At 48.0% G+C, this 15303-nt stretch overlaps 1 long non-coding RNA gene across 2 annotated transcripts in view; it reads right to left on the bottom strand.

The window, feature by feature from the left end:
* LOC140429997 (uncharacterized) overlaps nucleotides 1–15303 on the bottom strand; it is a 123243-nt gene that overhangs the window by 46632 nt on the left and 61308 nt on the right. The window contains exon 3 of one of the 2 annotated variants that reach the window (XR_011949262.1): nucleotides 1893–3267. The exons of the other annotated variant lie outside the window; for it this stretch is intronic. This is a non-coding gene — a long non-coding RNA (uncharacterized lncRNA). Of the gene's footprint in view, nucleotides 1–1892; nucleotides 3268–15303 lie in introns of those variants that run through there. 2 annotated transcript variants of the gene reach the window in all.

Here is a 15303-nt window from a genome sequence, read left to right as displayed (position 1 = left end):
ACTTCCCCAGACATTCCACCCAAGCCTGCTTGGTTGGTGAGGTTATCCTATTCCTCCTCTTTTGGAGGAGATCACTAACCCACAGCCTCTCAATTCCCACAGCAGAAATTGTGAGAGACACGGGGAGTCAATATTCTAGGCTTCCTCCCCGTTCCTCTGGCTGCTTCAACAAAGAACAAGAACAAAGAACAAAGAAATGTACAGCACAGGAACAGGCCCTTCGGCCCTCCAAGCCCGTGCCGACCATACTGCCCGACTAAACTACAATCTTCTACACTTCCTGGGTCCGTATCCTTCTATTCCCATCCTATTCATATATTTGTCAAGATGCCCCTTAAATGTCCCTATCGTCCCTGCCTCCACTACCTCCTCCGGTAGAGAGTTCCAGGCACCCACTACCCTCTGCGTAAAAAACTTGCCTCGTACATCTACTCTAAACTTTGCCCCTCTCACCTTAAACCTATGCCCCCTAGTAATTGACCCCTCTACCCTGGGGAAAAGCCTCTGACTATCCACTCTGTCTATGCCCCTCATAATTTTGTATACCTCTATCAGGTCGCCCCTCAACCTCCTTCGTTCCAGTGAGAACAAACCGAGTTTATTCAATCGCTCCTCATAGCTTATGCCCTCCATACCAGGCAACATTCTGGTAAATCTCTTCTGCACCCTCTCTAAAGCCTCCACATCCTTCTGGTAGTGTGGCGACCAGAATTGAACACTATACTCCAAGTGTGGCCTAACTAAGGTTCTATACAGCTGCAACATGACTTGCCAATTCTTATACTCAATGCCCCGGCCAATGAAGGCAAGCATGCCGTATGCCTTCTTGACTACCTTCTCCACCTGTGTAGCCCCTTTCAGTGAGTCCTCAAAAGTCCAAGTCTAGCTGATCCATTGTAACCCATGCTGTGATCCCTTTAATTAGAAATCTTGGGCGGGGTTCTCCGGTCTCCGACGGCGATATCGGGTTCGGCGATCGGCTGGAGAATCCACGTTGGAGCTGAAATCGGGGGCGGTGCCACTTTTGTGATGCTCTGCCCCCGCCAAAACGGCGTACTCTAAGAGTATGCCACACGCCGTACGGACGGCCTCAGAACGTTACCTGAGGCCCTCCTCCCGATGCTCCGCTTCCGACGGGCCGAGTCCCCGACGGTGTGGGTCTCTCATGCTATTTTTTGTCGGGAACTCGGTGTGGCGGCTGCGGACTGAGTCCAGCGCGCCACTGTCGGGGAGAGCCAATCCGCGGGCAGGGGCTGGGGGCACTGGTGGGGGGTGGTCCGGGGGTGGTGAACCTGGACAAAGGGGGGCACTATTTGGCAGGCAGGGTCCACGCACGACTGCACCATGTTGCTCAGCGCAGCCGCTGCAGGCCGTGCGCATGCGTAGCCACGGACCCGGCAATTCTCCGGCCGTATCGGCAGCTGGAGCCGGATCCCCTGCACTGCGTGCCTTCTAGCTCCCCAGCAGATGGGGGTCGGTGGCCATTTTGCACCGTTTTTTCATTTGGAAAAGGCCACCGTTCCCACTCCGGCGTCAGCACTTCACCTCAGAATGGGGGAATTCAGCCCATTTTCTTTGACAGATCCAGCATGGCATCCCGCCCACCCTCTCTGATTGGTCAGGAACATGGAGGTGGGATGCTAATGCCATACACTCAATAAAGGAACCATGATAAAAACTGCTCTAGAGGTTGCTGGTTTCTCAAGCCAATAATGATCCCACTGTTTTACTTTGAGGAAATTCCACTCATTGAAACTGAGTTTACACAAGCAAATGTATGCTCACACTTGGACCGCAGCCATGGAATGACTGATGTGCACTGTCTAGAAAATAGGCCAGTCATATTTATAGAATTACTGAAAAAAAATAGAAAGTAATGCAAATTTTAATTTTGTGCTCCAACATGTTAGCAGACTACTCGGAAATGTTACAGAGCAGATGGAAAATTGGAACATTGAACTCCTTTTCAAATGTACCATTTTATCATTATAGTGAAACTGCCTTGTCAGCTTTTAATTGCAGCTTCAGGATTAAATAACAAGGATCAAGTATAATGATAAACAGAGCTACTAAAAAAGCCAATAAAGTAAATGAAAATTTTAAATATGCCACAGAGCATTGTGAAGAGATTGATAATTAACACTACGATGATAAAGTGATTCCCATTAGGGCTCCCATTTGCACTCAGGTTTAGTGTGAAAAAGGTTTTGCCATGCTTGGATATTGCATTCACATCAGTTATGGCAAGTCAAAGTACTTTACCCCAAGAAGAACATGCAAAATAAAGAAAACTTTACTACATCAGAAAATGGGTTTAGTTATACTTTAGTAGGTCCCATTTTCTGTAATGTTGCAGGTGTAGAATGTGAACTGTATCCTGCCATGTACACATATTAGCACCAATATTTATTGTTTCTGACACACTGCAGCATTGACACTGCAGTTCTCAGGGGAGCACTTCACACACATGTACAGATGCAGTCTGTGATACATCATAGTCAGCAACAAGGGCCCATTTCACAACAGAAGAGACGATCACAACAGTGCTGTGTCTCACTGCTCCAGGTTCCTATTCTCTGGATATTAATGCTGGGAAAAGTTATGAAAAGAATGTGGTGATATACATCACTGTAAGTACACAAAGGGTTAATGTACGTACACTACACCTAGCTAGACACTAGAGGGAACACCAGAGACATGACACACAGGCAGTCAACCAATAGGTCAGTAAGATAGGACACGACCAATGGGCAGTCACGATACACAGAGATGACACTACCACAGGAGGGCATTACACCAACCCATATAAAAGGACACATCACACATGTTCAGTCTCTTTCAAGTGGAGACTCTCAGTGAGTACAGACATAGGATTGATTGAGCATCATACCCACCACGTGGATTGTAGCAGACTGGTTGGTCAGTCTGAGTAGCTATAGCAGGATTAACCGTAGCGTTGAATCCAAGTAGGAGAATTGTTAACAGTAATAAATGTGTTAAAGCTATCTCCAAGTCTGAACCTTACTTTGTCAGAGTGCACATCAAGGAAGCAGCTTATGCTACGACAAGAGCATAACAATACAAAGAACAGACCTGCAATCCACAAAACAACAGTAAAAATTCCATGCAACAAAAATAGAACTGTGTAAACCTGTAGCTCTGCTTTTAACTCAATGCTCTGATGTAGTGATCAATCTTGTGGTTCTTCTGCCATCTTCACCATTTGGTTGTCTCCCTTATGCTTCAGGAGAGATTGGGACTGTTTCCCTTGGAGAAAAGAAGATTGAGAGGAGATTTGATAGAGGCATTATGAATCATGAGGGGTCTGGACAGAGTAGCTAGAAGGATCAAGAGCAAGAGGGCACAGACTTAAGGTACTTGACAAAAGAAGCAATGGAGCCATGGGGAGAACATCTTTGTGCTGTGGGGTTGGTAAGATCCGGAATGCACCTCTTGAGATTGTGGTGGAGGTAGGTTCAATTGAAACATTTAAGATGGAATTGGATTATTATCTAAAAAAGGCAGAATGTGCAGACCTACAGCGAGAAGGTGGGTTGATGGCACTCAATGAATTGTTCCTTCAGCAGGCACAGACATGATGGGCCAAATGGTTGCCTTCAGTGTTCTAATCATCCTGTGATTATGTAATGTTCAAGCTGCAACCTGACCAAAGCTTTGTGGTTTCAGCACGGTGTTCTCTATTTTATTCTGGACTGTTCAGTCCCGTTTGTTAATTGCTGTTGGCTAGGATTTTCTGCATCCGTTTTTCTCGGCCGATATTCAGGAAAGTTCCGCCCATTTGACTTGTTAATGGCATGTCTATGAGTACATCAAGATCTTTTTCAGCCTTAGTAATTTATGGAGTACAAACACTCTTCCTTTTGAACAATACTACTTATTGCTACTTATTGTCACTCCTCTAACTCATTTTATAGATTGTGGTGTACCTCATTCTTTTCCACCCATTGCCCAAAGGGTTGGCATCATCTGGGAAACATCATACAATATTAATATCTGCAAGAAAGTTGTAAAAGAAACCAGTTTGTACACTGAACTGACATACCGTAGCCACAAATGAGCTGACGATTGCAGTGCGGGCTGAGTGTGTATGTGCAACTGTTCCTGGTACCTGCCTGGTTGGCATCAGGAGCTACAGTGTCACTGCATTGGTTCCTGGGGTGAAAGGGCTGTCCTATGTAGAGGGGCTGAGTAAATTGTGGCTGGTATACTCTCTGGAGTTTAGAAGAATGAGACTTGAACCCATTGAAACATACAAGATTCTGAAGGGGTTTGACAGAATAGATATCGAGAGGTAGCTTCCCTTGGCTGAGGAATTGAGGACAAGCAGTTTTCCACTCAGGATAAGGGGCCATTCATTTCACTCAAAGGGTAGTGAATCTTTGGTACTCTCTTCCTCAGAGGGTTTTGGATGCACCACTATTGTATATATTTAAGTCCAGGGTAGACAGACTTTTGGTGTCCCCGGGAATCAAGAGAGATGGGAGCAGGCGGGAAAGCAGAGTTGAGGTAGAAAATCAGCCATGCTTGTATGGTGGAGCAGGCGCGAGGGTCTGAATGGCCCACTCCTGTTCCTAGTTATGATCTTATGTTCATCCTCTTTGGAGCCAAGAAAGAATGTTCAAGTGTTTCCTAAACGGTCAGAAACTATCGACTGTAAAGGAGCAAGAGGTTTTAACTGATTCCATCCAATCAATGCAGATATATAGAGCAGAGGTAATGAAACGCTGGAAGGAAGCGTTTATCTTCCGGCTCAATTCCCATACTTCCTGGTCTTCAGGCTTACTCAGATTCTTCATTTTAATTCTAGAATGGTGCCAAAATCCCCCCAACCAGCCACTTACACTGCACCATGAAACCTCTTCTGGTCGGTGCATCTTCCAGAAATTCCAATGGCATTTTGCAACTCTGCCCATGACCCTATGTATTTAGGTGGAGTGAATGGTCACACTCCCCTGTTGTATTTGCCGTTAAGCGATAGCAACATGCCATTCTAGTGATCATTGTCATAATCCCCTGTGGTGTTCTTTGTGTTGCTTATTTCAGGATGGTTGGCGCAGTGTTCACAAAGACCACAAAATAGCTTTAACTTAAACAGAGCTATACATTTATTTGCAATGCTAACTTGGATTTGACACATACTCCTTAAGAATACACAATTGATGAATAACATCTAAACTACACTCATCTACAGTTAATCTCACTACTGGTTTAAACTTTGATCTGCACTCACTCACACTATCTGCTCTTCTGACCTTCATTATCTAACTCCTGCATACACTCCTCACCTAAGGTCTAGCATCACTGCCTTATATAGTTGCAACTGTAGCTCCCTCTAGCGGCTACTCTTGACACTACATTAACCCCTGCAATGCTGATAGTTATGATAATACCACTTCCCGGAGGAACATAAGCTGTTCTCCCCTTCTGAGCAAGAGAGCTGACTGCTCGTGATTTAACCTGAGGGTCATCACACCCCAGGCGGGAGGCAAGGTTGAGAAGATGTGGCCTTCATGAATAACCTCAGCAGGTACAGGAAATGAACCTGCACTGTTGGCATCGCTCCACATCATGAACCAGCCACCCAGTCTACTGGGCTAACTGACCCCCTACATTGCCATTGTAGTATAAGGATGTTCGGTAGAGCAAGGGTTAGTGTGGGTCAGGAGAATAGTACCGTCCACTGTATGATGTGGAGTCATATGAGAGTAGACTATGGAGTAGAGCCTGGAATGAGCCAGCATAGAGACTGAACCCATTGCATGGCAGATCCTGGGATATGTGCACAGTAATGGGTTAACAATAGATGGTTTATGTTTAATCATACAAGGCTCCAAACCTATCAGTGAGACAGCAAAACATACCTTCCACCTTAATATTTTCAGGGCAGGGCTGGCAGTAATCACTGACTGGCATTGATAAAGCATGGAACACATATTATGAAATTATTGAGAAACTTATTGCAAACTGTCCACTGCATTTACAAAAAAAAATTATTATTATATTAACTAGTTACAAAAGGAATTGCATTGCATTCTGCCTGACTCGAAGGTAATTTAATTGCATGCAGCTTACATGTCACTGGCAGCTCAAAAGGCTGGACAACACCACCCCCACACACTCAACAGATGTTGTAAAGTTTTCCATTTCTAATCACCTTGTCATCTCTCGAAATGAGACTGCCAATTTTTTGGGATGTGGAATAAAATTTCAGTCGGTTTAGTGCTGTGGAGTTGCACCCACTAGCAGCTTAATCAACGCTACCCAAGTTCAAATGTGCAAAGTTCTTAACAGCCCACATGCTGAGAAGGCAGGTCCAAGAGGAGAAAGGACTGCATGCTAACCTCTTACGTTCCCCTCACCCATATCATTTCATTCGATTTTGAAACTGAACTTGTAGCTTGTACCATCTGTTGTGCCATTAAATACAGAATATCCAAAAATCTCTTCCAATGTGTTTTATAACTGAAAACAACCATAACCAAAAATAGCAACCCCTTCGTGATGTACACAATTAGAGAGAATGTATTGAATTCCTAAGCAGCGCTTTTCATTGGTTTTCGGAGCAGCAGTTTATCTTCTAGTGTGCTCGAGCTGATCTTCAGCCAAACCCATGATCATGTTACCTCTGCATATTGGCAGTAATCACTGACTGGTATTTATAAAACATGAAACGCATATAATCAGTCAGGCAGAATGCATGCAATTCCTTTTGTAACTAGTTAAATGTCCACTGCATTTACAAACAAACAATTAAATTAACATACTAGTTATGAAAGGAACTGTATGAAATTTTCACACCGTTCAGCATATATATTAAAATGGAGTGAAGAATATTTTGTTTTGTTTGGATAGAATTGTTCTGTCGGCCGCCTATCAGTAAATCCAATCCTGAACATGAACTACTTGACAAAATATGTTTTCTTTTCCCAGTGCACAATACTGGTGTGAATCAAGAACAGAGAATACTGGACAATCTCAGCAGGTCTGACAGCATCTGTGGAGAGAGAAGGGAGCTACCGTCCCTAGTCTGGGTGACTCTTTGTCAGAACTGATATGAATAACCACCGGCACACACTTTTATTTTACTGAAGTGCTGAATAGGGAAAAATATACCACACACTGGGGCTACTTTTCCTCAATTTCCTAGGGGATAGTGTTCCAGGAGCAACAGAATAAACAAAACAACCAATCAGAAACATGGGTGGAGCTCTGCGACAGCAGCTGCCATTGGATTGCCTGCAACTTTTGTGTCGTCATCTGAGATGGTCCTCCCAGCTCTGTGCCTGAATGAGGGTCAGAAATCAAATCAATCGCTTCTGTGGCATTTATGGTCTGCTTTCCTGTCCCAGTGCCAGTCAGCGCATCGTATTTCATTTTACTTAAAGGTGAAAGGTCGCCTTGAAGTGATTACCTCAGACCGCGCAGTTATACAGGCAGTCTACGGGACCTCTCAATTTGTAATGGTACAAAGAGCCAACAACTATGGCAGCTGTCGTTAACATTAATTTAATTGCCATTTGGACAGCAGTGAACAGGGCTCTGTGCCTGAGGGTATCATAGATGCCCACATCTTTACTTGCCTGCTGGGAAAATGATATAAGGCAGCAGTACAACTCTGCACTGCTGGGCCACGTCACTCCCAAGAGGGTAATGGTGTTAAACCGGTGTCGACAGTTTAACAGCAATGAAAGTAAATGAGACTCTCTATTTCCAATTTGCATTTTGTCACTTCCACTATGTCCCAGTGGCATATACCAGACACAACTGCTTAAAATGTTTTGTGTGCGATGTCCTAACAGTTCAAATTGCTGCCATGCTAGAACACAGAAGCATCTTAGGTCATGGCACAGGACCCATGTCACATGGCAGCGCTGTTTGGAAAAGGAATATTTTGCTGATTACTGTGCTAATAGTGTCAAGAGATCCACACAAAGCTTGACAGCATTTAGCTGGAATGTATAGCATTGTGCCTTTCGCGACAGTTAAAGGAACTATGAGACCCAATTCCCAGATCCCACTGAGATGGCTGCAAATGCAGCCAAGACCCAGATACTCCCGCCCTTTACCAGACCAGTGGGGACACCCAATGTCAGCCGTTACTCAAATCACAGCCTCTTAATCAGCAGGATCGACCACTGCTAGACCGAATGAGAAGAAGTGAAGAGCAAATGTAAGCCCCACCTGGACTCTCCGGGTTGGGATCAAGATCCAGATCCAGTAAGAGATAGGAAAGTAACATTTTTTTGTAATTAAATGCGGCTCCTGATAAAGAGGACTGTGAGCGACCGGGGTCAGCAGGAGTCAGCTGACTTGCGGGAGCGCAATGGGGGGAGCAACGCAGCTAGGAGGGGTGGTCATGCTCCAGGAGACACACCTGAAGGTGGCAGACCAGGTAAGATTGAGGAAGGGGTGGGTAGGCCAGGTGTTTCATTCGGGGCTGGATGCCAAAAATCGGGGGGTGCCAATCTTGGTGGGAAAGAGGGTGTCGTTCGAGGCGTCGAGCATTGTGACAGACAACGGTGGCAGATACGTAATGGTAAGTGGTAAGTTGCAAAGGTAGTGCTGGTCAACGTCTACGCCCCGAACTGGGACGATGCGGGTTTTATGCGGCGCATGTTGGGTCGGATCCCGGACTTGGAAGTGGTGGGCCTGATAATGGGGGGGGGACTTTAACACGGTGCTGGATCCGGCACTGGATCGCTCCAGGTCTAGGACGGGTAGGAGGCCGGCGGCGGCTAAAGTGCTGAGGGGAGGGTGGACCCTTGGAGATTTGCACGACCGGGGGCCAGGGAATTTTCATTCTTCTCGCACGTTCATAAGGCCTACTCCCGGATCGACTTTTTTGTTATGAGCAGGGCGCTGATTGCAAGAGTAGACGATACTGAGTACTCGGCGATAGCCATTTCGGATCACGCCCCGCATTGGGTAGACCTAGAGCTGGGGGAGGAGAGGGACCAGCGCTTGGGGGCTGTTGGCGGACGGGTAGGTGAGCGAGTGGGTCCAAGGAAGCATAGAGAGATACCTGGAGGCCAACGATAACGGGGAGGTCCGAGTGGGGATGGTCTGGGAGGTGCTGAAGGCGGTGGTTAGGGGAGAGCTGATCTCCATTAGGGCTCACAAGGAGAGGAGAGAGCAGAGGGAGAGGGAGAGGCTGGTGGGGAAGATGGTGAGGGTAGAGAGGAGGTACGCGGAAGTGCCGGAGGAGGGACTGTTGAGGGAGAAGCGCAGCCTCCAGGCCGAATTCGACCTGTTGACCACCAGGAAGGCGGAGGCGCAGTGCAGGAAGGCCCAGGGGGCGATTTATGAATATGAGGAAAAGGCAAGTCGGATGCTGGCGCATCAGCTTCGGAAGCGGGATGCAGCTAGGGAGATCGGGGGAGTTAAGGATAGGGAAGGGAGTGTGGTGCGGAGTGGGGTTGGCATCAATGGGGTCTTCAGGGACTTTTATGAGGAACTGTATCGGTCCGAGCCCCCACTGGAGGAGGGAGGAGGGATGGGCCTCTTTCTGGACCAACTGACGTTCACGAAGGTGGAGGAGGGACTGGTGGCGGGATTAGAGGCCCCGATTGGGAGCACGCAGGCGAGGAAGGCACCGGGGCCGGGCGGCTTCCCGGTCAAATTTTGCAAAAAATATGTGGACCTGTTGGGCCCATTGCTGGTTAGGTCCTTCAATGAAGCAAGGGAGGGGAGCTTTGCCCCTGACGATGTCCCGGGCACTGATCTTGATCCTGAAGTGGGACAAGGATCCCATGCAGTGTGGGTCTTACAGGCCGATTTTGTTGTTAAATGTAGATGCCAAGGTGCTGGCGATGGTCTTAGCCACGAGAATTGAGGATTGGGTGCCGCAGGTCATCCACGAAGACCAGACGGGGTTCGTGAAGGGGAGGCAGTTGACCACGAATGTGCGGAGGCTCCTGAACGTTATTATGATGCCGGCGAGGGAGGGGGAGGCGGAGATAGTGGCGGCGATGGACGCTGAGAATGCCTTCGATAGGGTAGAGTGGGGGTACTTGTGGGAGGTGCTGAAGAGGTTCGGGTTTGGGGAGGGGTTCGTCAGGTGGGTTAGGCTGTTGTACGAGGTCCCGAAGGCGAGTGTGGCCACGAACAAGAGGAGGTCTGAGTACTTTCGGTTGCATCGAGGGACAAGGCAGGGGTGTTCCCTGTCCCCCCTACTCTTTGCACTGGCGATTGAACCCCTGGCTATGGCACTGAGGGAGTCGAGGAACTTGAGGGGGCTGGTGCGGGGTGGAAATGAGCATAGGGTGTCGCTCTCTGCGGACGACTTGCTGCTATATGTGGCGGACCCGGTGGGGGAATGCTGGAGGTAATGAGGATCCTCAGGGAGTTCGGGGATTTCTCGGGGTACAAGCTCAACATGGGGAATGGGGAAGAGCGAGTTGTTCATGGTTCACCCAGGGGACCAGGAGAGGGGGATTGGCGAGCTCCCACTAAAAAGGGCGGAGAGGAGCTTCAGGTATTTGGGGGTCCAGGAGCTGGGGGGATCTGCATAGACTTAATTTCACGAGGCTGGTGGAGCAAATGGAGGAGTTTAAGCAGCGTTCCCGCTGTCCCTGGCGGGTAGGATGCAGTCAGTCAAGATGACGGTTTTTGTTCCTGTTCCAGTGCCTCCCCATTCTTATCCTGAAGGCTTTTTTCAGGCGAGTTAACAGGAGTATAATGGGGTTTGTGTGGGCACGAGGGACTCCGAGGGTGAGAAGGGTGTTCCTGGAGCGGAGTAGAGATAGGGGGGACTGGCGCTGCCCAACCTCTGTGGGCACTACTGGGCCGCCAATGCGGCGATGGTGCGCAAGTGGGTGATGGAGGGGGAGGGGGTGGCATGGAAGAGGCTGGAGACGGCGTCCTGTGAGGGTACGAGTCTGGAGGCGCTGGCAACAGCGCCGCTGCCGCACCCTCCAATGAGGTATACCACAAGCCCGGCGGTGGCGGCTGCTCTCAAAATTTGGGGGCAATGGAGGCGGCACAGGGGGGAAGTGGGGGCCTCGGTGTGGACCCCGATACGGGGGAACCACCGGTTTGTCCCAGGGAGAATAGATGGAGGGTTTTTGGGGTGGCACAGGGCAGGGATAAGAAGGTTGGTGGATCTGTTTGTGGATGGGAAGTTCGCGAGCCTGGGTGAGCTGGAGGAGAACTACGGGCTCCCCCCGGGAAACACCTTTAGATATCTACAGGTAAGGGCGTTTGCCAGACGGCAAGTGGCGGAATTCCCGCTGCTGCTGCCGCGCAGGGTACAGGACAGGGTGCTCTCGGAGGTGGGGGGGGGGGAGTTGGAGAGGGGAAGAATTTGGCAACATAACATACCAGGTGATGCAGGAGGAGGAGGAGACCTTGGTGGAGGAGCAGAAAGGTAAGTGGGAGGAGGAGTTGGGGGAGGAGATCGAGGAGGGGACATGGGCAGATGCCCTAGGGAGGGTGAACTCTTCCTCTTCGTGCGTGAGGCTCAGCCTCATACACTTTAAGGTGCTGCACAGGACACACATGACCGGGACAAGGATGAGCCGGTTTTTTGGGGGTGAGGACAGGTATGTTAGGTGCTCGGGGAGCCCAGCAAACCACACCCATATGTTCTGGGCATGCCCAGCGCTGGAGGAATTTTGGAAGGGCGTAGCGAGGACGGTGTCGAGGGTGGTAGGATCCAGGGTCAAACCGGGCTGGGGGCTCGCAATATTTGGGGTGGCAGAGGAGCCGGGAGTGCAGGAGGCGAAAGAGGCCATTATTCTGGCCTTTGCGTCCCTGGTAGCCCGGCGAAGGATTCTTCTTCAGTGGAAGGATGCGAGGCCCCCAAACGTGGAATCCTGGATCCATGATATGGCAGGGTTCATTAAATTGGAGAGGGTGAAATTTGCCTTAAGGGGATCGGTTCAAGGATTTTTCAGGCGGTGGCAACCGTTCTTAGACTTCCTGGCAGAACGGTAGACAATGGTCAGCAGCAGCAGCAACCTGGGGGGGAGGGGTTCTATTTTATTTTTGTTTGTCTATACTGGGGGATCTGAGGGGGTGTATATATTTGGTATGTTTGCTATGTGTTTCGGCGGGTGTTAATTTATTATTTATGTATAGGGGGAGGGGGCACTGGGTTGTTTTGTTTTGTTTAGTATTTAATTCTATGGGGTTCCTTTTACATTTTGTTGTTGATATTTTGTGAAAACTTTAATAACATTTTTTTTTAAAGATAAAGAGGACTGTGTGTGGGGCACAACTACACTGGGCGGAGTTTTATATACCTTGGTGGTGGTGGGCAGGAAGCCAATCCTGACTCGCCACACCTTTGAAATACATGTAGCAGCCAATTAACTGCCTCCCAATGGGCTGCTGGCCACTAGCATCGGGAAATGGTGGGCAGTACACCCAATCAGCCACTGAAGGCAAGATGCCATGGAAATGAGCAGGGTATGACTCAAGAGGTAGTCAAAGCCACCCATTTAAAGGGTAGTATAGTCTCTCGCAGCTGTAACAGAAAACAGTAATTGGGTGCCTGAGAATTTTGTGGTGAAGATGCTGAGGTCCTGTGCAATGTTGCACTGGGTAAGATCTTATTTATAAATATGTACAACTAATCATCCAGCTTGGAAACATCCTGGACCTTTGTCAATGAACAACGAACGTAGGAACAGACATATGAATTAGGAGCAGGAGTAGGCCACTCGGCCCCTCCAGCCTGTTCCACCCTTCATTAAGATTATGGCTGATCTTATTGTATCTTCAATTCCATATTTCCACCTACCCCTGTTTATCTTTCGCCCCCTTGTTCCTCAAGAATCTATCTACCTCTGCCTTAAAAATATTCAAAGACTCTACTTCCACTTCCCTTTGAGGATGAGAGTTCCAGGGACTCACAACCCTCAAAAAGGAAAAGGTTTGGGGCACGATTCAGCGGACTTGTTAAAGTCTGCTGAACGGTGCGTTTAGTGGGGTGTACCTCAGCAGCTGCAGCACCAAGAAATCTCCACCGACAAGTCGTCACCAGAAGTCCCCTCTCTTTGCCGTAGTTACCACACTATTGCCTTTTCGTCCGCTAGATTTTTCTTCATCCCGGTGGTCGTCCCCTCGCTTAGAATCTGGAAACAGTTTCTACAACATTTCAAACCACTCTCCCTGTCTTCACTGGCCAATCATCTTTCTGTAACAAACACCTTTTCTTACCTTCTGGGCTGGGCTCAACATTTAACTCCTGGAAATTGAAGGGATTTAAACACTTTGGTGACCTGGTTGTGGAGGGGAGGTTTGCCAGATTTAGAGCGTCAGTGGACAGATTTCAGTTACCTAGCTCTCGTCTTTTTCATTACATTCCATTTTGGGATTTCTCTCATACTGCGTTCCCTTCCTTTCCTCTGGTTCCAACTTCCTCCTTCCTGAAGAGGATTCTATCCTCAGCTTAGCCTGGCAGGGGGACTATCTCAGATCTACATGGCCACCTGCTCTCATCTGATCCCTCTCCCCTAAACAGGGTGAGGATGAAATGGGAGAATGAACTGGGCCCTATAATCACTAGTGAGGCTTGGACAGAGGCCCTTTACAGGGTCAATTCCACGTCCTCATGAGCCCAATTGAGCCTAATTCAGTTCAGGTTGCTACATAGGAAACACCTGATCATGGCACGGATGAGTAGGTTTCTTCCAAACGTTGAGGACAGATGTGATCGCTGTTCGCTTGCGCCAGCTAACCATACACTTATGTTTTAGTCCTGCCCCATTTTACGATGGAACAAAGGTAATTCGTGAAGCAGCTAAAGATGGCTGGGCTGAGGACACTACCCTGACTGATGTCCTGGAGTTGAGATGATTGACCTCCAACCACTACAACCATCTTCCTTTGTGCCAGGTATGACTCCACCCAGTGGAGAGTTTTCCTATTGATTCGCATTGGCTCCAGTTATGCTTGGGTTCCATGATGCCATACTCGGTCAAATGCTGCCTTGATGTCATGGCAATGACCCTCACCGCACCTCTGACATTCAGCTCTTTTGTCCATGTTTGAACCAAGGCTATAATGAGGTCAGGAGCTGAGTGACTCTGGTGGAAATGGGGGAGAATGGCTATTTGGCTGACAGTCAAGCAGCCAATTGGCTAATGAGTATTTTTCCTTTCCAATTGGCGTAGGACTCCAGTACGTCACCGGGATGGATGTGTTGGCCAAATAATGGCTGGAACATGGGCAAGTTATGTCATGAAACCTCCAGGAATAATACAGTTATTCACCCTATCATCCCTCAATAAAGCAGATTTGATCTTAGAATATATTTGACCTCTCAAACAATTTGTTCCACTTTTAGCTTTCAATTTACATCTGTCAAATATTGATTCTACCATCTTTGAAACCGAATGGTAATCAGTACACCTAAAGTGCCTGCATTCCTGACATATCAGATCAGCAACAGATAATGTTTTACTAAGTTACACAAAAAGGTCCCTAACATCAAACCAACTGCGTCAGTGATTAGTGATATTGGATTTGTTTATTGTCATGTTTATCGAGGTACAGTGAAAAGTATTTTTCTGCGATCAGCTCAACAGATCATTAAGTCATGAAAAGAAAAGGAAATAAAAGAAAATACATAATAGGGCAACACAAGGTACACAATGTAACTACATAACACCGGCATCGGGTGAAGCATACAGGGGTGTAATGTTAATGAGGTCAGTCCATAAGAGGGTCATTTAGGAGTCTGGTAACAGCGGGGAAGAAGCTGTTTTTGAGTCTGTTCGTGCGTATTCTCAGACTTTTGTATCTCCTGCCCGATGGAAGAAGTTGGAAGAGTGAATAAGCCGGGTGGGAGGGGTCTTTGATTATGCTGCCTGCTTTCCCCAGGCAACGGGAGGTGTAGATGGAGTCAATGGATGGGAGGTAGGTTTGTGTGATGGACTGGGCTGTGTTCACGACTGTCTGAAGTTGCCATACCAGGCTGTGATGCAGCCAGATAGGATACTTTCTATGGTGCATCTGTAAAAGTTGGTAAAATTAATGTGGACATGCCGAATTTCCATAGTTTCCTGAGGAAGTATAGGCGCTGTTGTACTTTCTTGGTGGTAGCGTCAACATGGGCGGACCAGGACAGATTTTTGGTGATGTGTACCCCTAGGAATTTGAAACTGCTAACCATCTCCACCTCTGCCCCGTTGATGCTGACAGGGGTATGTACCGTACTTTGCTTCCTGAAGTCAATGACCAGCGCTTTAGTTTTGCTGGCATTCCGGGATAGATTGTTGTCGCTGCACCACTCCACTAGGTTCTCTATCTTCCTCCTGTATTCTGACTCATTGTTAT

This window comes from Scyliorhinus torazame, chromosome 9 (genome assembly GCF_047496885.1).
Source record: "Scyliorhinus torazame isolate Kashiwa2021f chromosome 9, sScyTor2.1, whole genome shotgun sequence".
Taxonomy (NCBI): Eukaryota; Metazoa; Chordata; class Chondrichthyes; order Carcharhiniformes; family Scyliorhinidae; genus Scyliorhinus; species Scyliorhinus torazame.
Note: the sequence above shows the minus strand (reverse complement) of the source record. Positions and strands in the feature narration are given on the sequence as shown.